Below are 25,297 nucleotides of genomic sequence, written 5' to 3' on the forward strand. Positions count from 1 at the left end.
AGAGCACTTCCATTCTTTTTACTCTAACACATTGCTCCCTGGGCCTCCACTGTACAAGGCCGTGTACAAGGGCACCGGCAGAACCGCGTCACATACATCCTGATACAAATTTTTCCTTGATACGGCGTACAGGTATTCATTAGAAAAGCGCACGGATAGAAATCTCACTCTGGAGGCTGCCACCTTCAAAAACTCAAATGTACCGCCCGGCATGCATGCAGCAGTTGGGACAACAAACTCAGGCACAGCCCTCCCAAGTCTTACTTGACACACTGTACGCAAAAAAAGATCCAGAAAATAACGCACAAATAAAAATAGATCAACAGGTTGCCTTATGAACAAACGTCCGAGTTCCAGCCCTCCATCCTTCACCATCTGAACAATTTGGTACGTGCGCACCACTACCAACTAGAAGCCCATACAAATATAGCAAACATTATGTGTAACCTTTGTACATTTTTTTCTTGTAACAAGTACGACAATTAACAATGAAATACACATTACACACTAGCTCTTGCAAAAATGGATAAATGAGCTCCTTTCCACTTTTCCGCTTTGTCGCGCGTTTCTTGTGCCTGTTGTTTCCACTAAGATTCACTCTCCCTGTAAGATTCCAGCGGCACACCCAGGTATTTAACAGGGGTCGTACTCCAGGTTACATTCGCAAAATTATCAGGGGCTATTATCAGTTCACCCTGCTTCTACACTTTCTATGGTCTTTCGATTCCGAAGACTGTTTTCACGAATACACAAAACACCGCTACTTCGTCCGCGTATGCAAGGACTTTACCTTCCGATGCATGCAACCGAAAACCTTGAACATCATTATTCTGAATAACGTACAAGCACGTAGTTCCTATATAAAAGGCAAAACAGAAGAGGACTGAGAGGGCAACCCTGGCGCACCGAACGTTGCACATTAATGGGGGCCCCCAGTGATTTGTTAACAATTAATCTCGTAGAGCAATACGGGTAAGCAAAGGCCACGATCTCAGTGATAACACAGCCTAGATTAATTTGAGTAAGCATGCAAAATATAATGCCATGTGCAACACAGTCGAATGCTTTTTCTAAGTCTATCTTGAGAACTGCAACCTGAGCACCAATGGCATCGCAGCACTAGAGCACGCATCTATCCTTGCTTATGCTGCAAGCAATTGACTGCCGATTTATCCCGCATATGTGGGCCAACAATGTCGTTAATTACAGTCTGCAGTCTGGCAGCTAGGACTTTCCTAAAAATCTCATAATCGACGTCCGTCGAAGAAATGGGCCAGTGTGAAGTAACCTGCCTAAGTTTTTGCACGTTACCTGTTTTCGGGATAAGTACCGTGTGGGACAAAAAGCAAGACTGTGGCAAAGCCTTGCGTTCATAAGCTCGTGAAGTAAGGATGACAAGGGGCTCAATCCGCTTTTGAACGCTTTATAAAAAGCTGCGCTTAAACCATCCGGGCCTGGCCATTTACCGTGACTCAAATTTTCAATAGCACTCTTCACTTCACGCATGTTAATGGACTACTCCAGTCCTACTTTTCGTCATTTGTCAATCCGTGGTATGGCCCCCAGAAACACACTCTTGAATGTGTTTAAGTCGACCTTACGTTGAGAAAAAATTGTCTGATAATATTCGAATACCCATTGTATTTTCTTATTATCAGTTATTATCACACCCGCCCATTCTATCTCGTGGATGTGGTTTCGTCGTGCATGGGATGTTTACGTTCCTAGTGCCCGCTTAGTGGGCGTTTCCGCTGTACCGAAACCGACCACTCATCGCTCCTCTATACTTTTGTTCATCGATAATTTCAAGGGATTTTTAATTGTTTTGAATATCTTCAGCTCCCACAGCCGGGGTTTACATTCCAGCACTACTAACGTTTCGAACATGTTCTTCAGATATTTTTCGCGAGCCCTTTCTTCGTGTCTTAGTCTGCTGGACCGCTAAATATCTTTAAATTTGAATTGTTGTCTCGCTAGTTGCCAGTGCAGCTCGATATCGTGTTTGCCTTCACTCACGATCTCAAACTTTTCGGTGAAAAGGTTTACAAAACTTTCATCGCTTAGTAGGTTCGAATATTGTCACGCTACTGACGACGAGGAAGGATTGTACTGGTGTGGTAGCATATCGGTGTACCCACCAATATGCTACCGCTGCGGCGTCGAAGGTCACATCGCCAGGTACTGCCGCAGTAGGTTCCTGCCTCGCTAAACCGCCCGGCGCCTCCAACAATACCCAACAATCGGCAATACAGCCCCGTTTTTCAGCAATCAAATACTCAGCGTGGGTATTACCGCAACATCCATAACGAGAATCTCCGCGACCATTCCCCTGCATCTGATAGAAGTGTTACTCCTCCACCCGCCTTCCGTGCGCGTCGTTCTCTATTACTGCGGCGGCGCTCCATGTCGCCTCGGCAGGAAAACTAACCAGCGCGACCAATGGGAGTGAGGCCGCTGGAAATGTGCTGTGTGCCAACATCCCTCCAATTATGATGCTCAAAAAAAAAAAAATTCGTGTGTTCATTGATGGTCTGTGTACATTAGCTTTGGTGGATACGGGTGCGACTGTGTCTGTGATGAGTAATCAGTTTAGGCGCTTGTTGGGACGCAGAGTGATGTTTGAATATGACCGTGCTTTAACGTTTTGTGGTGTGAGCTAGTGGAGAGGCGTTGCGGCCACTGGGTGTGTGTAGTGCACAAGTGTCTATGGGTGGTGCAAATATTCAAGCCGAATTCACCGTCTTACCCCACTCTACGCATGACATCATTTTAGGAATGGACTTCTTGAAGTTTTGTGGCGCTACCGTGGACTGCCGAAGTCAAGAGGTTCATTTTGACGGCTCGCATCTGCCGACTCTTTTAGAAAGTGGCCGTAATGAAGAAACAGTTTTTAGTATTACCGAAGACACAGTAACTCCACCTTTGTATGCCATGTTCGTCTCCGTGTTCGCTCCACATCTTGACCAGGTTTCATTTCAGGCCGTGGTGCACCCAGTTCACTCAGCACGCCTGAAGATAAATGTTATTGTTACCCACTGTATGATCTCCGTGCATCACAGTAGTGCCTCGTTATGGACAATCAATGAATCGTCCGAGCCCGCAGTTTTACCAACGGGATTGAAGCTTGCCTCCTGTGGACCCGATGCGCCCCGCGTCGTTGCTTTGGTCACAGATGCTACGAGTGCCACCGTACCTCTGGCTTCGGATGAAACTTCGATCTTCCGCATGATCAGCGCCGATCTCAGCTCACCTCAACGCCGCACCCTTGTGGATATTCTTCTACCCTTTTCGCCTATGTTTGACTTTTCTCAAACAGATGGACCAACCTCTCGCCCTGCACATCGGACCCATCATACCATTGACACTGGTTCGGCTCGTTCCATTCGTCAAAAGCCATATCGCGTGTCCCCATCTGAGCGCAAAGTCATTCATGGGCAAGTGGAGGACATGCTACGCAAGAAGGTGATACAGGAGTCATCCAGGCCCTGGGCTGCCCCTGTTATTCTCGTGCGCAAGAAAGACGGTTCATGGCGATTCTGCGTCGATTACCGGCGTCTAAATTCTGTTACGAAAAAGGACGTCTATCCTCTTCGTCGCATAGACGATGCCCTCGACTGCCTCTCTGGTGCGTCCTATTTTTCTTGTCTTGATCTTAGATCTGACTACTGGCAAATTCCAATGGACCCTACGGATAAAAAAAACAGCCTTCGTAACGCCAGATGCTAAGCTGGGCGTGAAAATGGACAAACGAGGCAGGGACCTCACTGAAGTCTCAGAGATAAAGAAGAGGTGGCAGGAATACACAGAAGAACTGTACAAGAAGGACCCGGATGTGCAAACCCAACATAAGACGGTTGTGATTACTGATCTCGAGCCGGGCATCCTGAAGAGTGAAGCTGAATGGGCCTTAGCCAGCCTTGCTAAGAACGAATCTAGCGGAATTGATGGTATTCCAGCTGAGTTGCTTCAAAACCTCAACCATGACGACGCTGTTAACGTTCTGTGTACAGTATGTCAGCGAATTTGGACAACCCTGCAGTGGCCACAGGATCGGAGGAGGTCAGTTTACATCCCCATTCCAAAGAAAGGCAGTGCCAAAGATTGTTTCAACTACCGCACGATCGCGCCTATTTCGCATGCTAGCAAGGTGATCTTGAAAATCCTCCAAGCTAGGCTGCAGCAGTATGTGGATCGGGAGCTTCCGGACGTGCTAGCTGGGTTTCGCAAGGGCAGAGGAACTGGAGACCAGATTTCCAACCTTCGCTGGATCATGGAAAAAGCAAGAGAGTTCCAGAAACCCATCTACTTCTGCTTTATTGATTATGCGAAAGCGTTTGACTGCGTAGATCACAACAGATTGTGGCAAGCTCTCCAAGAGATGGGAGTTCCAATTCACTTCATCTGTCTCCTCAGGAACCTGTATGAAGGGTAAGAGGCCACAGTCAGAACTGGGCATGGTCTTACTGATTGGTTTCCGATTGAGAAAGGAGTGAGACAAGGCTGAATACTGTCGCCCCGCCTATTTAACCTATATGCTGAGTGCATCACGAGGAAGACCGGTCTGGACGAGTCTTCAGCTGGAGTGAAGATTGCTGGGAAACGTATCAACAACCTTAGATATGCGGATGATACCACTTTAATGGCAGAAAGGGGAGTGGAACTCAAGAGACTTCTGATGCGCGTACAGGAACAGAGTGAGAAGTTTGGGCTTAAACTGAACATTAAAAAGACAAAGATCATGGCGTCTTGTCCTATCAAATCCTGGAGCATAAAGGAAGCTGTGACAGATTTTCTCTTCTTGGGCTCCAATATTACCGCGGAAGGAGACTGCAGCCATGAAATTAGGAGACGCCTGCTTCTGGGAAAGAGAGCCATGACTAGCCTTTACCGCCTAGTAAAGAGCAGAGACATTACACTGCCAACCAAGATCCGTATAACTCGTGCTATAGTCTTTCCAGTTGTGATGTATTGATGCGAGAGTTGGACTGTGAAGAAGGCGACCGCCGAAGAATTGACGCGTTTGAATTGTGGTGCTGGCGGAGACTCTTGAGAGTTCCTTGGACGGCCAGAAGATCAAATCAGTCGATACTGCCGACCATAAACCCTGACTGCTCATTGGAGGGTCAAATTCTAAAGTTAAAGCTCAGCTACTTTGGTTATCTGATGAGAAGAGAGGAGTCGCTGGAGAAAGATTTGATGTTGGGAAAGGTTGAGGGTCACCGGAGAAGGGGTAGGCAGCGAACGCGATGGTTAGATGCATCCTCGAGGCGCTGCAGATGAAGTTATGTGATGTTAGGAAGATAGTGAGAGACCGGAAAGCGTGGGTCCATAGGGCGAGAAAGAGTCGGACACGACTGAAAGACTGAACTGAACTGAACGCCAGATGGCCTTTTTGAGTTTAATGTTATGCCATTCGGGCTGTGCAATGCGCCTGCCACATTTGAACGCTTTATGGGCAAAGTTTTGCGCGGCTTAAAATGGGACATTTGTCTTTGCTATCTGGACGATGTCGTCATATTTGGGAAGTCATTCCAAGAACACAATGACCGTCTAGTACGCGTCTTTAATTGTCTGCACAACGCCGCCCGAATTCTAAACTCGAAAAAGTGCCTCTTTGGAGAGCGTCAAGCGCTAGTGCTAGGACACCTTGTCAATGGTGATGGTGTAATGCCGGATCCCGCCTCAGACAGTGAAGGAGTTGCGCAGTTTTTTAAGGTTGTTTTCGTATTTTAGACGCTTTATACATCACTTTGCTGACGTTGCTTGCCCATTGACGTGCCTTCTCAACAAAAACTCCACTTTTGACTGGACACCAGACTGCGACGCGTCATTCCGTCAACTGAAGTTTCTTTTAATATCGAAACCCATCCTACCTCACTTCGATCCTGCTGCAGTGACAGAAGTTCACACGGACGTTAGTGGAATCGGTCTCGGGGCAGTCCTTCTCCAACGGCACGATGAACGAGAGCATGTTATCGCGTATGCAAGTCGTACCTTAAGCAAGCCAGAGCGAAACTACAGTCACCGAACAGGAATGCCTGGCTGCAGTTTTCGCTGTGCAGCGTTTCCGTTCATATTTGTACGGACGGTCGTTTACTATCGTAACTGACCATCATTCACTCTGTTGGCTGCGGAACATTCGAGAGACCCATGTGGTCGCCTCGCACGCTGGGCCCTCCGGTTACAGGAATATGACTTTGCCGTGTTGTACAAAAGCGGGAGGCGTCATGCAGACGCAGATTGTCTTTATAGGATGCCAATGCCCACGACCGGACCTGACAGCGACGATTTCGACAATTATATATCGACCCTCGAGCCAGCGTTCCCCGACACGAATGTTTTCAAAACGGAACAGCAAAGTGATAGTAATCTGCAGCCTCTCTTTGCCGCCGTCCAAGTCAGCTCAGCTACAAGCCGTTTTTGTGTGCGTGATGGCCTCCTATGGAAAAAGAGTTATTCGCCTGTCGGCCAGCGATACCTACTTGCAGTTCCCAAGACTGTTTGCACGGGCGTATTGCGTGTCATGCATGATGATCCAACTTCAGGGCATTTGGGATCGGTTCGAACACTCCATCGTGCTCAAGAGAGATTTTACTGGCCCAGAATGCGCTCGATGATTGAACAATACGTTGCCAGTTGCAAGCAATGTCAACGCCACAAACGTCCAACTGCAACTCCATCTGGCTTGCTGCACCCTTTGAAGACCCCGACAGCTCCGTTTGATTAAGTAGGCATTGACCTCGTAGGTCCATTTCCGAAGTCCGTGGATGGAAATCGCTGGATTGTAATCTGCGTGGACTATCTCACACGTTACTGTGAATCCGCCGCTCTTCCATCTGCTACGGCGCATCAGGTGTCGCTTTTCTGGCTGCACTCAGTCATCTTACGACACGGGCCGTCACGAATTGTCATCACTGATCGGGGCCGACAATTCAGTGCTGATGTTGTTGAAGAGCGCATGCGTTTATGCGCCGTACGTAACTTCCAGACACTCGACGCCATACCATCCCCAGACAAATGGCTTGACTGAGCGCGTCAACAGAACGCTTATCAACATGCTGGCCATGTATGTGGACGCAGGGCATAAGAACTGAGACACCATACTACCCTTCATCACGTATGCGTTTAATACCGCCACGCATGACACGACTGGGTACAGTCCATTTTTCCTGCTGTATGCCAGATCACGACGCTACCCACTGGATACTATCCTGTCCTTCTCAAGCTGTGAAGACCCCTGCCTGGCTGAGACCCTCTGTCTCACCGAAGAAGCTCGGAGAATCGCCCGCTTACGGTCTGGTGCTTCACAAGAACGTTCTAAAGTACGATACGATGTCAGTCACCGGCGGGTCACGTACTCTATACGCGATTTAGTCTGGGTGTGGCGTCCAATTCTGTGCCGTGGTCTACGTCAAAAACTCTTGGCCCACTATGACGGCCCATATGAGGTAGTCAAACGCATCAGCGATTTAACTTATGCAATAGCCCGCCTGACAGCATCTGGTCGTCGGTCTGCCAAAACCGAACTATGTCACGTTCCCCGCTGAAAGCCGTGTCAGCCTCGCACGACTCAGAAACACGCCCAGAGGGCTTAGGCTGAGTAGGTGGTAAATGTCACGCTACTGACGACGCGGAAGGATTCTACTGGTGTGGCAGAAGAAGAGGAAGAGGTGTTGGTGTCTGGGAGCTAGTATGCTTCACCTTGTGCCGCTGCATAGCACTGTAAATAAACACCCCCTTTCTTATTTAACCGTAACAAAATAATATCCGTAAGTCCCATGAAAATCCACTGCTTCGTTTCCTCTTTCTATAGCGCATTGAACTACACAGTGATCAGTATAGGACAGTAGGAATAACTTCATATTTATGACATTTTGGTAATAATTCGAGTGGCAGATAAAGGCGGTCAAGGCGGGTATGACCAGTGCCTTGACAGTTGGTTTACAGTGCACCCCTTGCACCCTCCGTCTTCAATACAATATTCACCTATCAAACTAGACAACACTTGAGTACTTCTGTCCCTGAAAATAGCTCATAGGCAATCTCGCCTGGATACGCATGTCATCCGCTGATGGCAGCATCCAGACGTCCAGAAGGGCTTTGCAAAAATGATAAAACAATCTCCGACGAGGATGGGATTCGAACCCACGCGGGCAGAGCCCAATGGATTAGCAGTCCATCGCCTTAAACTCTCGGCCACCTCGTCCGGATGAGTAGTACAGCCGCCGATGGCAGCCCCTATATTTCCACAGGGGCTTTGCAAAAAAAAGCGAAAACCTCCGACGAGGATGGGATTCGAACCCACGCGGGCAGAGCCCAATGGATTAGCAGTCCATCGCCTTAACCTCTCGGCCACCTCGTCCGGATGAGTAGTACAGCCGCCGATGGCAGCCCCTATATTTCCACAGGGGCTTTGCAAAAAAAAAAGCGAAAACCTCCGACGAGGATGGGATTCGAACCCACGCGGGCAAAGCCCAATGGATTAGCAGTCCATCGCCTTAACCTCTCGGCCACCTCGTCCGGATGAGTAGTACAGCCGCCGATGGCAGCCCCTATATTTCCACAGGGGCTTTGCAAAAAAAAGCGAAAACCTCCGATGAGGATGGGATTCGAACCCACGCGGGCAGAGCCCAATGGATTAGATGTCCATCGCCTTAACCTCTCGGCCACCTCGTCCGGATGAGTAGTACAGCCGCCGATGGCAGCCCCTATATTTCCACAGGGGCTTTGCAAAAAAAAGCGAAAACCTCCGACGAGGATGGGATTCGAACCCACGCGGGCAGAGCCCAATGGATTAGCAGTCCATCGCCTTAACCTCTCGGCCACCTCGTCTTTTTTTTTTTTTTTTTTTTTCTTTATTATCGACTTGGCAACTACAAAGAACGATGAAAAGTCGCATGGAATTAAAAACACAAGTCACTTTCTTACAGGTTTCTTGTGATAGAATGGATAAGGTGACATGAGCTTGTCCAAGACTGGCAGCCATTCCGGGGGTTCAGATTGCCCTCCGAAAACATCACGCGTGTACATTACACTTTCAACAAAGTATTGATGGGCTGGGTGTACGACAACATGCTCATGGCGAACATCCATCCGCGTTCTCCATATGCTGTGCATACACAAGACCATCAATAAATCACTGGGCACTTCTCCTGGCTGGCCGCATGGAAGGTAGCGTATGCCAAACGGCGTTATTGGTAAGTCCTTTTTAATAGTGCGCTGCAGCACGTCCCACAAAAAAACCGCATCGTGACAATCAAGGAAAATATGCTCTATGGTTTCCAGCTTTTTGCAAATTAAACAGTCAGCAGACCAAGGCACGAAAAGGCCTTTGCTTTCCAGCCATGGCTTCACCGGAAGAGTGCCGGTATGCAATTGAAAAAAGAAAGATTTAGCGGACGATCTGATGGGCATTCTTTTCACTCTCTTCAACACGTCCCGCTCCGGACCCAAAGCATATACAGCGCAATAAAGAGGCACAGGTAAAAAGGTTTCCAATAAATCTTTGTACAGCCTTTTTCGCGTAACAGTACACATATACTCATTTGAAAATCTCGCCTTCACTATTTGGAAGGACGCGACAACTTCGCGAAGAAAAGCACTTAGAGCCATTGTCCCTGTAGACATAGTCGAAACTACATATTCCGGCAGTGAATCACGCAATCGCACTTGGATTACCGTTCTAAGAAAAACATCGCTTTGTTCGCGCAAAAAAAAGAACCTTGTTACAATCTGCTTTAAGTATAAATGTGACAAGCCCAGTCCACCGTTATGCACCGTATGAAAAAGATTGCATCGACTGGTACGCTCCCATGTTGAAGCCCACACAAACGTGGCAAATACCCTATGCAGTTTTTGAACAGAGATTCTTGACATAGATAACACTTGCAGCATGTAAAAAATTTTTGCAACTAGGAACATATTGCAAACGGTAGCTCTTGCGAACATAGAAAAGTTATGTCCTCCCCATTTGTTTGTTTGGGTTTTCACTTGCTCAACTTCACCGGCCCAACATTCCTTGCTTTCACGGTAGTGCTTTAGTGGCACACCAAGGTAATTGCCTGGCGTTATTGTCCATTGCATACTGGAGAACAGTTCAGGCGCGTATTGCCAGTTTCCGTGCCAAAATCCTAAACACTTTGGCCAACTAATTTCACTTCCACTTGCAGTGCAAAAGGCAGTGGCTTCTTTTACAACTTCTTGCACGCTCTCATGGTCAGTACAAAAAACCGCAATATCGTCCGCGTATGCCAAAACCCGAATTTCACTTTGAAAAAATCTATAACCGCGTATGTTTGGCCTTGTAAGCAATCTTAGACAGAAAGGCTCCAGATAAAGCGCAAACAAAAGGGGAGACAGAGGACAGCCCTGCCTTACTGACGACTGAACAGGTATACGATCAGTTAACTGCTTATTCACGACCAGTCTCGCTGAACAGCACTCGTAAGCCATTTTCACGCCCTTTGTAATCACGGAACCAGCATTGACATACTCTAAAACAGAGAACAAAATTTCATGTACCACTTTATCAAATGCTTTGTGGAGGTCTAATTGCATCATGGCTACGTGGTCATGCATCGCGTCACAACATTCGAGTACACTCCTTGCTGCGTGTATGTTAGTAAAAATGGTCCTTCCTTTTATACCGCATGTCTGATGTGGGCCTACAAGAGAAGTAATTACACTTTGGAGTCGTCGTCCTAATACTTTCATGTAAATTTTATAGTCAACATTCGTTAGACTTATAGGACGGTAAGACGCTACAGACTGAAGCTTAACATGGTCATCTGTTTTCGGGATTAGTACAATGTGTGACATTCGAAAAGACGGAGGAGGTACGTTCTTTTCGTAGCATTCACTAATAACTCTTTCCAGTAAAACAGCCACTTCAGTTGGAAAGGCCTTGTATATGGCAGCACCAAGACCATCTGGTCCGGGTGACTTATTGGAATTTAATTCCCCGATAGCGGCCTCAATTTCCTCGGAAGTAATACTTGCTTCAAGTGTCTGCGCCACTTCGTCTTCTACTCTTGGCATCAGCGAAAGAAAGTCTTTTCTGAAGCGTTCAATGTCCGGTGTTTTCAGGCTAAACAATTCGCTGTAAAATTCTACAAACGCCCGTTCAATCGTTTTTTTTTCCGAGGTAACTACGTTCTGATAGCAGATTTCTTTTATCTCTTTTGACACTGCGTACCTTTTTTCGTCACTAAGTGCCCTTTTCGTGGGCGTCTCTCCGAGCCACAATTTTTCGCTGCGTGCCCTTATCACCGCACCGCGATACTTCTCTTCGTCTATCACCTCAAGTTTGGTTTTTATCTTTTTTATATCTTGGGCGAACAAGCCAGGCTTAACGCTCTCCATGCTAAGCATGTATTCAAGTGTGCTACGAAGTTCTTTTTCTTGTTCTCTTTCTTTACGTCGGAGAGTGCATGCTCGGTCAATAGCAGCTATCTTTATCTCGCACTTAAACTGCTCCCATGCTTGTATAAAATTAGAGTCATTTTGTAACATATGCCTAATATATTCTTTAACTTTAGTGGTAAACTCTTCATCCAGCAGCAGTTTTTCATTAAATTTCCATAGCTCCCAATTGAACTTTGTTGCCTTACTTTTCATGCCTAGAGTAATCATTACGAGGGAGTGGTCACTAAAGCTCATGGGAAGTGTTTCATATTCCGAGCACAAGGGCACACAATCAATGGGAACATATATTCGGTCCAACCTTGCATGACAGCTACCTTGAAAGTGCGTGAACTTTGCTTGGCCTTCATGCGTCATTATACAGCCAGCATCTTCAAGCTCTGCCTCAATAACAATGTCAGTAAGTAACTCTGCACTCTTGTCACGAAGGACACGGTCTGTTGTTCTATCTTCCGGTCTACAGACACAGTTGAAGTCTCCAAGCAGGAGAACACGCCTCTCATGTATTAGGAAGGATTTCATATAGTGAAAAAACTCTTCCCGCTCAAACGTTCTAGTCGGCGCATAAACGCAGATCACTCACCAGTCCAATCCAGAAAAAGTGAAATCACATATCAATAGCCGCCCACTCTCACACGAGAACACAGACTGCACACACTCTATGCAATTTCGAATGAAAATGACACATCCCCCCGATCTTCCAACCGCATGACAAACGCAAACACTATATCTAGAACGATATATTTCAGACATTTTCTCTGTTTGTTGTTCGCTTTCCATTTTGCTCTCTTGAACTGCTAGCACATCAATTTCATTTTCCAGCAGAATGCGGTTAAGCTGCAGTTGTCTCCGACGCGTTGACAGCCCTCTCACATTTAGCGTGGCTACGCGCAAGCTAGTGGTTAAATTCGTCGCCATCTCAAGAAATTATATATCGCGAAACATATATCACTCACATCGCTTTTGCAGAAAGACAGCATTGCGGTTGATCTGTTGCACGGGATGACCATTCTTCCTTTTTGGCGAGTCCGTCCGTCGTTCCAAGCGCTGCTCCCGATCATGGACCGGGCTTGTAACGTCTCGACCGGAAAGGGTACCCCCGCTATGGCGGAGGCACAGGTGACACAGTTCTCCGGTCTGGGGGCACGTTTGGCCTTGGCTTGAAGGACGCCCGGCGAAGGGGGGCTGCCTTCAGTGGAGGCTGTCCGCTTTCCGCTCCTCCTTGGGTTGATTCCTCGTTGACACTGTCTTCGTGCACCCGCTTCACAGGCAAGGTAGAAGCAGCTGGCATCTCAGCTTCAGTGTCCCCCTGTTCCTCACTGTGTTGCGTAGCCGACGCTGGGCTTGCTGCACTGGCATTGCCGTTTTCTTTCGTGGGTGTCTCGGTCCCAGCGACATTCGGCAACGGAACTATCAACTCTGATTCACAGTGTTCTTTAGGGGCAGGGGTCTTCTCAGAGGACTGTCCGTTCTGTTCTGCCTCCTCAGTGATTCCACTGCTCGCTTCCTCGGCGTCCACTGCGTCCATCAAGTGCTCGCCTGCCACTTCACTCGGCACGGGGCCTGCAACGTTGGCATACGTGCGCACACACTGCGACTCGTCATGACCGTAGCGACGACACAGCCCGCAGCGCGGCACACGACACTCACGACGTATATGTCCTTTCCCGCGGCACCGGAGGCAAAGCGGGGCTCTGCCTGGGACGTGGACGAGTGCGACGTCCTCGGCGACCCGAAGCTGATGCGGCAGGTCCTCGATGGTAACGCCCACTTTGAGCTTCAGCGTGACCGTTCGTGTCGTTGAAGCCTTGTCGACACAACCTTGCACTCTCCACTTGTCTCTTGAAATTTCCGTAACTTTTCCAAAAGCTGCCAACGCCGCTCGCACGTCATCGTCTTGCACGCCGTGAAGCAGCCAGAAAAGCTTCAACCTGATGCCTTGGTTACAGGGGTCAATGACCACGCAGCGGTGCTCCTTCACTTCAATAGCTTGGGCTTCCAAAATCTTCGCTTTCGCCTCTTCACCTTTAAACGTTACCGCCCACACGTGATTCATTTGGTATGCCCCGAGGGCAACCACTTCCGGCAGCAGTGAAAGACGAGCGAGGGAGTCTCGAAAGTGCTCCACCCGGTACGGCCTGGCTTTTATGTCGCCATGCAAAAAAACAGTATGTAAAACACTCGAACCTGTAGGCAGATGCGGTAGAACCAGTTCATAATCCTTGGTAGGCCTTTCCGTGCTCCTGATACCACGGCCCAGCTGGGCCGCTGAATCCGCTCCTTGGGAGCCCATGATAATCACGTCCGTCACGCTCGGTGGCCGGAAGTGGAATCTCCTCTCGGCCACCTCGTCCGGATGAGTAGTACAGCCGCCGATGGCAGCCCCTATATTTCCACAGGGGCTTTGCAAAAAAAAGCGAAAACCTCCGACGAGGATGGGATTCGAACCCACGCGGGCAGAGCCCAATGGATTAGCAGTCCATCGCCTTAACCTCTCGGCCACCTCGTCCGGATGAGTAGTACAGCCGCCGATGGCAGCCCCTATATTTCCACAAGGGCTTTGCAAAAAAGCGAAAATCTCCGACGAGGATGGGATTCGAACCCACGCGGGCAGAGCCCAATGGATTAGCAGTCCATCGCCTTAAACTCTCGGCCACCTCGTCCGGATGAGTAGTACAGCCGCCGATGGCAGCCCCTATATTTCCACAGGGGCTTTGCAAAAAAAAGCGAAAACCTCCGACGAGGATGGGATTCGAACCCACGCGGGCAGAGCCCAATGGATTAGCAGTCCATCGCCTTAACCTCTCCGCCACCTCGTCCGGATGAGTAGTACAGCCGCCGATGGCAGCCCCTATATTTCCACAGGGGCTTTGCAAAAAAAAGCGAAAACCTCCGACGAGGATGGGATTCGAACCCACGCGGGCAGAGCCCAATGGATTAGCAGTCCATCGCCTTAACCTCTCGGCCACCTCGTCCGGATGAGTAGTACAGCCGCCGATGGCAGCCCCTATATTTCCACAAGGGCTTTGCAAAAAAGCGAAAATCTCCGACGAGGATGGGATTCGAACCCACGCGGGCAGAGCCCAATGGATTAGCAGTCCATCGCCTTAACCTCTCGGCCACCTCGTCCGGATGAGTAGTACAGCCGCCGATGGCAGCCCCTATATTTCCACAAGGGCTTTGCAAAAAAGCGAAAATCTCCGACGAGGATGGGATTCGAACCCACGCGGGCAGAGCCCAATGGATTAGCAGTCCATCGCCTTAACCTCTCGGCCACCTCGTCTTTTTTTTTTTTTTTCTTTATTGCCGTGAAACACAAAACAAAAATACACATGATAAAAAACGTCAACTACACTTGAGCTAACGCGTAAGTGGCTAAAATCTTTTCAAGTGCACTAACTCATCAAAGAGACAATGCCATTGTGGCGGATCCTGCTGCCTCATGAAAGTTTCACGTATATAAACAGCACTTTCAATAAAGTTTTCACGCGAAGATCGTGTATCTATATCTGCATGACGCACCTGCATTCGTGTTTTCCACAAACTATGGAGGCCAAGAAGCATAATTAAATCATGAGGTGCATCATCGTTCTGCACTGGTAGAAATCTTATACCGTAAGGAGTTAATGGAAGCTCCTTTTTAATTGTCCTTTGGAGGACGTCCCATAGAAATACAGCATCCCAACACTGTAAGAAAACGTGTTCAATTGTTTCCGGTTTTTTGCACAACAGGCAATTTGTTGTCCATGGGACGAAGATACCTTTTTCATTCAGCCAGGTTTTAACAGGGAGCGTATTAGAGTGAAGTTTGAAAAGGAACGTTTTAGCTGATGGCCTCACGGGCATCTTCTTAACTCTTTTCAAAACGTCCTGCCCTGGGCCTCCACAGTGTAATGCCCGGTAAAAAGGCACCGGCAGCATCACGTCAATGAGATCTTTATACAGTTTTTTTCTAGGAACGTAGTAAAGGTAATCAAAAGAAAACCGCACTTCAAGCAACTTGCACGAAAAAACAACCTCGCGCAGGTACTCAGTCACAGTACCAGGCATGTTTTCACATGACACAATCCATTCAGGGAGCAGCCTCTGTAATCGCACTTGCATCACGGTTCTTAAAAAGGTATCTTTTTGATCACGGAGGAATATAAATCGCGAAACCACCTGACGCAAGAACAGATGTGCAAGGCCAAGCCCGCCCCTTTTAACAGAAATAAACAAATTCGTCCGGGCGGTTTTTTCCCATGTGGATGCCCAAATAAAAACAGCAAAAACGCGGTGCATTTTCTGAATTGAGGTTCGTGAGACACACAACACATTCATGAGGTACCACAGCCTCGAAATAAGAAAAACATTGCAAATAGAAGCGCGCGAAAATATTGAGAGTTCCCTTCCTTGCCAGGCATCCGCTTTTTCTTTCGCTCTGGATGTTTCTTCCATCCAGTGCACGTTGGGATCTTGATAACATTCTAAAGGCACGCCTAGATATCGTGTTGGGAGAGCAGACCATCGCAGCTTACAGAAGAAATCAGGTGTCACGTCCCAATCACCGTGCCAAAACCCAGAGCTTTTCTCCCAATTGATCTTACATCCCGTTTGATCACAAAATGTTTGGACGACACTCGTGGCTTCACAAATGCTCTTTCTAGTTGCACAAAACACTGCTATGTCATCGGCATATGCTAGCATTTTCACGTGTGCTGATTGCAGCTTGAACCCTAAAATGCGATCGCTATCAATGATAGCCAAGCAAAGTGGCTCTAAATACAGTGCAAACAGCAGGGGTGAGAGTGGGCAGCCCTGCCTTACCGATGAACGTACTGCGATGCTGTCAGTCAGTTCACCATTCACTATAATACGGGTCGTGCAGTTCGCATACGCCATTTTAACACCCTCCACTATGACGTCACCAAGGTTAGAATGCTCCAAAATGGAAAACAGAATTTCGTGAGAAACACGGTCAAAGGCTTTCGCCAAATCTAACTGCATCATGGCTATCTGACCACCGAGTGCATCAACACATTCTAGTACGGTTCTTGCGACATGTATATTCGTGGCAATGGATCGACCCTTGATGCCGCACGTTTGATGAGACCCAACCAATTTCTTTATTACGCTTTGCAGTCGTTTTGCTAAAACCTTCATGTACACCTTGTAGTCAACATTGGTGAGGCTAATCGGTCGATATGACCCCACCAACAGACGTTTCTCCGGATCATCTGTCTTGGGTATTAGAACAATGTGCGATGTAGAGAAAGACAATGGGACAGTATTACGTTCATAAGCTTCAGTGATTACACAGAGCAAAAACTGAGCCGCATACTGCTGAAACGTTTTAAAGAAGGCAGCGCTTAGGCCATCCGGCCCAGGGGCCTTCCCAGTTGTCAGGTCATCTATTGCAGATACTATCTCCTGCAACGTTATCGGTGTTTCTAGGCGCGCTTTACTTTCGTCATCCAGTGCAGGCATCAGTCTCAGAAAATCTGTTTGAAAGCCGCCTACAGTCTGAGGCTTAGCGCTAAGCAGTTCTTCGAAGTGCTCTGCTACCGCACGCTGAATATCTTTAGCGTCTTCTGTGATATGGCCGGCATACCTTATACTCCTTATTTCTTTCTGGCAGGCGTATCTTTTCTCGTCTGCTAGCGCTCGTTTTGTCGGAACTTCTCCAGCCCAAAGTTTTTCAGCCCTTGCACGTATGACAGCCGCTGTGTATCTTTCGCTGTCGATTGTTTCCAACTCACTTTTTATCTCTCGTATTTTACTGGCGAAATGCCCTGGCACTGAACTTTCCATGCTCAAAAAAGACTGGAGTTGTTCATTCAGTTCTTTTTCTTTTTCTTTCTCTTTATGCCGCACCTTACTGCTCTTTTCTATGGATTTCAATTTGACCCACTCTTTGAAGCTGTCCCATGCCTCTGCAAAACTTATTGGTCGCATAGCAAGACGATTTTCAAACTCGGTCTTAACTTCCGTAAGGAACTCTTCATCGGCAAGAAGTTTGGCATTCATTTTCCATAGGTACCAGTTAAAGCGCGATTTCTTTCCTTTGCGACCAAACACTGCACTCACGAGACAATGATCGCTGAAAGACACAGGTTTGACCTCATATGCAGTACATAGGGAAACAAGATCTACCGAGGCATACACCCTGTCCAATCTAGCATGGCTGTCACGCTGAAAGTGCGTGAACTCTGGCTGGTTTCCAGTGGAGAACACACTACCAACATCCTCAAGGCCATACTCATGCACAAGTGCATTCAACAGCTCGGAGCTTCTGTCTCTTCGAGGTTTACACTTCGCCGCTCGGTCCACAGCTGCGCACACACAGTTGTAGTCACCAAGTACAAGCAAGATTTTGTCAGTCTTCAGCCACACCTCAATAGACTCAAAAAACAATTCACGCTCACATCCTGAATTGGGAGCATACACACACACAACACGCCAGCATACATTAGAGTAGGTAAAATCGGTAACCAAAAGCCGACCGCTTGGACAGGCAAAAACGGACTCTACGCTTACTCCCAGCGTGTTGCGTATAAATAAAAGGCATCCACCCGATACACCAACAGAATGGCATACACACACATAAAAGTTTGTTTGAAAAGAAGCCACCATACGGTCAGTGCTTTCTTGGCTCTCAATCTTTGACTCTTGCACAGCTGCTATATCTATATCATTATCCAAAAGGAGGCGACTGAGTTGGCATTGTCGCCTTCTCGCTCCCAGTCCTCTGACATTCAAAGTAGCTACATGTACCGGCGATTTAAGCTTGAGAGTCATGTATTAGAGAGAGACGCCCGTACCCGCATGGTGCCTACCTTCATGGTTGCATGGCTTCTGCTTCTGACGAACAGCGGCGTATGTATGCATGTAATGTCCTCCCAGCAGAATGTCGGGATGCATTCAAACGAAGTCCAAGCACATTGTTTCATTTTTGCTCACACACGCACCACTTGGTTGCAGAAGGTTCCTGACGCTGGTCGGTAGGCAGCCGACCCACAAATCGTTCAGGGCACCACAAAAACTACGGAGGCGGTTTCCCCGCTTGCCGCGTGTCGGCCGAGAAGTTCGGCTTCGGTCTTAACGTGGCTCTTCGGATGCCAGAAGTTTTCGGCGGCGGCTCACCACAAACACCGCCTGGCAGCTGAGTCTCCTCCACGCTTTCCTCATGCGGACGTTTCGCGGCAATTAAGGCTGCTGTCTCCGGCCCAACCTCCATGGCATCAGTAAAGGAAGGCTCAGTACTGAGATGATCCTCAGCGTCGGAAAATTTGGCTACGTCTTCTGACACTTCCTTTGATGCGCTTTCATGGTCCTGGGATGGTACGTTCAAGACATGCCGAGTTTCATTCATTTCATTTGAGACCGTCACCTTATTCTTTGTTAAAACCGTCATGGAAGGCGCGTCCTGTTTCGTTTACTGGCCTCTAATGTCAGCAGCCTCCTCCGCATCCGCCTCGTCCATAATTAACTCGGACGAGTCTTCGCTGGTCCCAGGTCCGGCAATGCTAGCGTAGGTTCGTGCACACTGGCTGTCTTCATGCCCGAACCGTCGACAGGTTCCGCAGCGAGGAACCCGGCACTCTTTGCGGATGTGACCCGTACCCCGGCAGCGTAGGCACAACGGGGGTCTGCCTGGCACGATGACGAGCGCGAGCTCGCCGCTAACATTCAACTGATGCGGCAGGTCGTCGAGCTTCATGCCAGCTTTCAGCTTCAGCGTTACGAGTCTAGTTGTAGAGCCCTTTTCCAGCATACCTTTAACACGCCAGCGCTCCCGGGAAACGTCTGACACCTTTCCGTACGGCGCAAATGCAGCACGAACATCTTCATCTGGCACGTTGTGAAGTAGCCAGTGAAGCTTGAGTCGCACGTCCTGGTTCGCCGGGTCAATCACCAAACAGCGACCGTTTTTCACAGACAGCTCACCTACACTGACAATCTTGTTGACGGCTTCAGTATCCTTGAGAGTGACGGCCCAGACGTGGCTCATCCGATACGCCCCCATAGCGATAACATCGGGGATTAGCGAGTGTTGTGCTAAAGCATCCCGGAAATCTTCCACCCGGTACGGGCGGGCCCTGATATCGGCGTGCAAAAAAACGGTATTCAAAACAAACCGACCTGTTGGAAGTGCAGGCAAAACGACCTGGTAAGTGTTGTCCTTTTCAGCAGTCCTGTTACCGCGGCCTGACATGGCCGCTGAAGCCGCTCCTGAGGAGCCCTGCATCCTGCGTCCGTTCACTGGCGTGGCCGGAAGCAGAATCCTCGGCCACCTCGTCCGGATAGTCCGTGCCCCGATAATGGCGGCCCCTAGACTTCTACAAGGGCTTTGCAAAAAAAAGGATAAAACAACCTCCGACGAGGATGGGATTCGAACCCACGCGGGCAGAGCCCAATGGATTAGCAGTCCATCGCCTTAACCTCTCGGCCACCTCGTCTTTTTCTTTCTTTTTTTGCCGTGAAACACAAAACAAAAATACACATGATAAAACACGTCAACTACACTTGAGCTAACGCGTACGCGGCTAAAATGTTTTCAACTGCACCAACTCATCAAACAGAGAATGCCATTGTGGCGGATCCTGCTGCATCCTGAAAGTTTCGCGTATATACACAGCACTTTCAATAAAGTTTTCACGCGCAGATCGTGTATCTATATCTGCATGACGCACCTGCATTCGTGTTTTCCACAAACTATGGAGGCCAAGAAGCATAATTAAAACATAAGGTGCATCATCGTTCTGCACTGGTAGGAATCTTATACCGTAAGGAGTTAATGGAAGTTCCTTTTTAATTGTCCTTTGGAGGACGTCCCATAGAAAGACAGCATCCCAACACTAAGAAAACGTGTTCAATTGTTTCCGTTTTTTTTTTTTGCACAACAGACAATTTGTTGTCCAAGGGACGAAGATACCTTTATCATTCAGCCAGGTTTTAACAGGGAGCGTATTAGAGTGAAGTTTGAAAAGGAACGTTTTAGCAGATGGCCTCACGGGCATCTTCTTAACTCTTTTCAAAACGTCCTGCCCTGGGCCTCCGTAGTGTAATGCCCGGTAAAAAGCCCCGGCAGCATCACGTCAATAAGATCTTTATACAGTTTTTTTGGGGGGACATTGTAAAGGTAATCAAAAGAAAACCGCACTTCCAGCAACTTGCACGAAAAAACAACCTCGCGCAGGTAGCCAGTCACAGTACCAGGCATGTTTTCACATGACACAATCCATTCAGGGAGCAGCCTCTGCAATCGCACTTGCATCACAGTTCTTAGAAAGGTATCTTTTTGATCACGGAGGAATATAAATCGCGAAACCACCTGACGCAAGAACAGATGTGCAAGGCCAAGCCCGCCCCTTTTAACAGAAATAAACAAATTCGTCCGGGCGGTTTTTTTTCCATGTGGATGCCCGAATAAAAACAGCAAAGACGCGGTGCATTTTCTGAATTGAGGTTCGTGAGGCACACAACACATTTATGAGGTACCACAGCCTCGAAATAAGAAAAACATTGCAAATAGAAGCGCGCGAAAACATTGACAGTCGCCTTCCTTGCCACGCATCCGCTTTTTCTTTCGCTCTGGATGTTTCCTCCATCCAGTGCACGTTGGGATCTTGATAACATTCTAAAGGCACGCCTAGATATCGCGTCGGGAGAGCAGACCATCGCAGCTTACAGAAGAAATCAGGTGTCACGTCCCAATCACCGTGCCAAAACCCAGAGCTTTTCTCCCAATTGATCTTACATCCGGTTTGATCACAAAATGTTTGGACGACACCCGTGACTTCACAGATGCTCTTTCTGGTTGCACAAAACATTGCTATGTCATCAGCATATGCTAGCATTTTCACGTGTGCTGATTGCAGCTTGAAACCTAAAATGCGATCGCTATCAATGATAGCCAAGCAAAGTGGCTCAAAATACAGTGAAAAAAGCAGGGGTGAGAGCGGGCAGCCCTGCCTTACCGATGAACGTACTGCGATGCTGTCAGTCAGTTCCCCATTCACTATAATATTGGTCGTGTAGTTCGCATACGCCATTTTAACACCCTTCACTATGACTTCACCAAGGTCAGAATGCTCCAAAATGGAAAAAAGAATTTCGTGAGAAACACGGTTAAAGGCTTTCGCCAAATCTAACTGCATCATGGCTATCTGACCACCGAGTGCGTCAACACATTCTAGTACGGTTCTTGTGACATGTATATTCGTGGCAATGGATCGACCCTTGATGCCGCATGTTTGATGAGACCCAACCAATTTCTCTATCACGCTTTGCAGACGTTTTGCTAAAACCTTCATGTACACCTTGTAGTCAACATTGGTGAGGCTAATCGGTCGATATGACCCCACCAACAGTCGCTTCTCCGGATCATCTGTCTTGGGTATTAGAACAATGTGCGATGTATAGAAAGACAATGGAACAGTATCACGTTCATGAGCTTCAGTGATTACACAGAGCATAAACTGAGCCGCATACTGCTGAAAAGTTTTAAAGAAGGCAGCGCTTAGACCATCCGGCCCAGGGGCCTTCCCAGGTGTCAGGTCATCTATTGCAGATACTATCTCCTGCAACGTTATCGGTGTTTCTAGCCGCGCTTTATTTTCGTCATCCAGTGCAGGCATCAGTCTTAGAAAATCTGTTTGAAAGCCGCCTACAGTCTGAAGCTTAGCGCTAAGCAGTTCTTGCAAATTACGAGCGCTGCGACGGAGAACAACAACGAGAGAGTAATGACAAGGACAGTTCTTCGAAGTGCTCTGCTACCGCACGCTGTATATCTTTAGCATCTTCTGTGATATGGCCGGCATACCTTATACTCCTAATTTCTTTCTGGCAGGCGTATCTTTTCTCGTCTGCTAGTGCTCGTTTTGTCGGCACTTCTCCTGCCCAGAGTTTTTCAGCTCTTGCACGTATGACAGCCGCTGTGTATCTTTTGCTGTCGATTGTTTCCAACTCATTTTTTATCTCTCGTATTTTACTGGCGAAATGCCCTTGCACAGAACTTTCCATGCTCAAAAGAAATTGGAGTTGTTCATTCAGTTCTTTTTCTTTCTCTTTATGCCGCACCTTACTGCTCTTTTCTATGGATTTCAATTTGACCCACTCTTTGAAGCTGTCCCATTCCGCTGCAAAACTTACTGGTCGCATAGCAAGACGATTTTCAAACTCGGTCTTAACTTCCATAAGGAACTCTGCATCGGCGAGAAGTTTGGCATTCAGATTACATAGGTGCCAGTTAAAGCGCGACTTCTTTACTTTCCTACCAAACACTGCACTCACGAGACAATGATCACTGAAAGACACAGGCTTGACCTCATATGCAGTACATAGGGAAACAGGATCAACCGAGGCATACACCCTGCCCCATCTAGCATGGCTTTCTCGCTGAAAGTGCGTGAACTCTGGCTGGTTTCCAGTAGAGCACACACTACCAACATCCTCAAGGCCATACTCATGCACAAGTGCATTCAACTGCTCGGAGCTTCTGTCTCTTCGAGGTTTACACTTCGCCGCTCGGTCCACAGCTGCGCACACACAGTTGTAGTCGCCAAGTACGAGCAAGATTTTGTCGACCTTCAACCACAATTCAACAGACTCAAAAAACAATTCACGTTCGCATTCTGAATTGGGAGCATACACACACAACACGCCAGCATAAATTACAGTAGGTAAAATCAGTAAACAAAAGCCGACCACTTGGACAGGCAAAAACGGACTCTACGCTTACTCCCAGCGTGTTCCGTATAAATAAAAGGCATCCATCCACCCGATAAACCAACAGAATGGCATACACACACATAAAAGTTTGCTTGAAAAGAAGCCACCATACGGTCAGTGCTTTCTTGGCTCTCAATCTTTGACTCTTGCACAGCTGCTATATCTATATCATTATCCAAAAGGAGGCGACTGAGCTGGCATTGTCGCCTTCTCGCTCCCAGCCCTCTGACATTCAAAGTAGCTACGTGTAACGGCGAATTAAGCTTGAGAGTCATGTATTAGAAAGAGACTCCCGTACTCGCATGGTGCCTACCTTCATGGTTGCGTGGCCTCCGCTTCTGAAGAACAGTGGCATATGTGTGCATATAATGTCCTCCCAGCAGAACGTCGGGATGCATTCAAACGAAGTCCAAGCACCGTCTGTCATTTTTGCTCACACACGGACACGCCCCGCTTGGTTGCAGAATGTTCCTGACGCTGGTCGGTAGGCAGCCGACCCACAAAACGTTCAGGACACCACAGAACTACGGAGGCGGTTTCCCCGCCTGCCGCGTGTCAGCCGAGAAGTTCGGCTTCGGTCTCAAAGTTGCTCTTCGGATGCCCGCAGTTTTCGGCGGCGGCTCACCACAAACACCGCCTGGCAGCTGAGTCTCCTCGACGCTTTCCTCGTGCGGACGATTTGCGGCAATTAGGGCTGCTGTCTCCGGCCCAACTTCCATGGCATCAGTACAGGGAGGCTCAGTACTGAGATCCTCCTCAGCGTCAGAAAACTTCATTACGTCTTCAGACGCTTCCTTTGACGTGTTTTCATGGTCCTGGGATGGAACGTTCAAGACATGCCGAGTTTCATTCTTTTCTCTTGAGACCGTCACCTTATTCTTTTTTAAAACCGTCATGGCAGGCGCGTCCTGTTTTGTTGACTGACCTCTAATGTCAGCAGCCTCCTCTGCATCCGCCTCGTCCATAATTAACTCGGACGAGTCTTCGCTGGTCCCAGGTCCGGCAATGCTTGCGTAGGTACGTGCACACTGGCTGTCTTCACGCCCGAACCGTCGACAGGTTCCGCAGCGAGGAACCCGGCACTCTTTGCGAATGTGGCCCGTACTCCGGCAGCGTAGGCACAACGGGGGTCTGCCTGGCACAATGGCGAGCGCCAGCTCACCGCTATCATTCAGCTGATGCGGCAGGTCATCAAGCTTCATGCCAGCTTTCAGCTTCAGCGTGACGAGCCTAGTAGTAGAGCCCTTTTCAAGCATACCTTTAACACGCCAGCGCTCCCGGGTAACTTCCGACACCTTTCCGCACGGCGCAAAGGCAGCACGAACATCCTCGTCCGGCACGTTGTGCAGCAGCCAGTGAAGTTTGAGTCGCACGTCCTGGTTCGTCGGATCAATCACCAAGCAGCGGCAGTTCTTCACAGTAAGCTCACCTACACTAACAATCTTAGTCACCGCTTCACTATCCTTGAGAGTGACGGCCCAGACGTGGCTCATCCGATACGCCCCCATAGCTATAACATCGGGGATTAGCGAGTGCTGTGCTAACGCATCCCGGAAATCTTCCACCAGGTACGGGCGGGCCCTGATATCGGCGTGCAAAAAAAAAACGGTATTCGAAACAAACCGACCTGTTGGCAGTGCAGGCCAAACAACCTGGTAAGTAGTTTCCTGTTCAGTAGTCCTGTTACCGTGGCCTGACATGGCCGCTGAAGCCGCTCCTGAGGAGCCCTGCATCCTGCGTCCGTTCACTGGCGTGGCCGGAAGCAGAATCCCTCTCGGCCACCTCGTCCGGACAGTCCGTGCCCCCGACGATGGCGGCCCCTAGACTTCTACAAGAGCTTTGCAAAAAGGATAAAACAACCTCCGACGAGCATGGGATTCGAACCCACGCGGGCAGAGCCCAATGGATTAGCAGTCCATCGCCTTAACCTCTCGGCCACCTCGTCTGGATAGTCCGTGCCCCCGACAATGGCGGCCCCTAGACTTCGACAAGGGCATTGAAAAACAAAATAGGAAAGGACGTCCGACGAGGATGGGGATTCGAACCCACGCGGGCAGAGCCCAATGGTTTTGCAGCCAATCGCCTTAACTTCTCGGCCACCTCGTCCGCATGCTGAGTGCATCCGCCGGTGGCCGACACTAGATTTCTACAAGGACATTGAAAA

The 25,297-nt window shown here is 48.6% G+C and overlaps 13 non-coding genes across 13 annotated transcripts; all 13 read right to left on the reverse strand.

The window, feature by feature from the left end:
• Positions 1-8,124: 8,124 nt before the first annotated feature.
• TRNAS-GCU (transfer RNA serine (anticodon GCU)) lies at positions 8,125-8,206 on the reverse strand. The gene has a single exon. It is a non-coding gene; the product is annotated as a tRNA-Ser (tRNA).
• Positions 8,207-8,280: 74 nt separating this feature from the next.
• On the reverse strand, positions 8,281-8,362 carry TRNAS-GCU (transfer RNA serine (anticodon GCU)). The gene has a single exon. It is a non-coding gene; the product is annotated as a tRNA-Ser (tRNA).
• A 76-nt stretch (positions 8,363-8,438) lies between these two features.
• TRNAS-GCU (transfer RNA serine (anticodon GCU)) lies at positions 8,439-8,520 on the reverse strand. Its single transcript has one exon. It is a non-coding gene; the product is annotated as a tRNA-Ser (tRNA).
• A 74-nt stretch (positions 8,521-8,594) lies between these two features.
• TRNAR-UCU (transfer RNA arginine (anticodon UCU)) lies at positions 8,595-8,676 on the reverse strand. The gene has a single exon. It is a non-coding gene; the product is annotated as a tRNA-Arg (tRNA).
• Positions 8,677-8,750: 74 nt separating this feature from the next.
• TRNAS-GCU (transfer RNA serine (anticodon GCU)) lies at positions 8,751-8,832 on the reverse strand. Its single transcript has one exon. It is a non-coding gene; the product is annotated as a tRNA-Ser (tRNA).
• A 5,016-nt stretch (positions 8,833-13,848) lies between these two features.
• Positions 13,849-13,930, reverse strand: TRNAS-GCU (transfer RNA serine (anticodon GCU)). The gene has a single exon. It is a non-coding gene; the product is annotated as a tRNA-Ser (tRNA).
• A 72-nt stretch (positions 13,931-14,002) lies between these two features.
• On the reverse strand, positions 14,003-14,084 carry TRNAS-GCU (transfer RNA serine (anticodon GCU)). Its single transcript has one exon. It is a non-coding gene; the product is annotated as a tRNA-Ser (tRNA).
• A 74-nt stretch (positions 14,085-14,158) lies between these two features.
• TRNAS-GCU (transfer RNA serine (anticodon GCU)) lies at positions 14,159-14,240 on the reverse strand. The gene has a single exon. It is a non-coding gene; the product is annotated as a tRNA-Ser (tRNA).
• A 74-nt stretch (positions 14,241-14,314) lies between these two features.
• On the reverse strand, positions 14,315-14,396 carry TRNAS-GCU (transfer RNA serine (anticodon GCU)). Its single transcript has one exon. It is a non-coding gene; the product is annotated as a tRNA-Ser (tRNA).
• Positions 14,397-14,468: 72 nt separating this feature from the next.
• On the reverse strand, positions 14,469-14,550 carry TRNAS-GCU (transfer RNA serine (anticodon GCU)). The gene has a single exon. It is a non-coding gene; the product is annotated as a tRNA-Ser (tRNA).
• A 72-nt stretch (positions 14,551-14,622) lies between these two features.
• TRNAS-GCU (transfer RNA serine (anticodon GCU)) lies at positions 14,623-14,704 on the reverse strand. The gene has a single exon. It is a non-coding gene; the product is annotated as a tRNA-Ser (tRNA).
• A 5,073-nt stretch (positions 14,705-19,777) lies between these two features.
• On the reverse strand, positions 19,778-19,859 carry TRNAS-GCU (transfer RNA serine (anticodon GCU)). The gene has a single exon. It is a non-coding gene; the product is annotated as a tRNA-Ser (tRNA).
• Positions 19,860-24,996: 5,137 nt separating this feature from the next.
• Positions 24,997-25,078, reverse strand: TRNAS-GCU (transfer RNA serine (anticodon GCU)). The gene has a single exon. It is a non-coding gene; the product is annotated as a tRNA-Ser (tRNA).
• Between the last annotated feature and the right edge of the window lie 219 nt (positions 25,079-25,297).

The sequence above is a fragment of the Amblyomma maculatum genome, chromosome 1 (assembly GCF_055883805.1).
Source record: "Amblyomma maculatum isolate TAMU_Amacu chromosome 1, ASM5588380v1, whole genome shotgun sequence".
Taxonomy (NCBI): Eukaryota; Metazoa; Arthropoda; class Arachnida; order Ixodida; family Ixodidae; genus Amblyomma; species Amblyomma maculatum.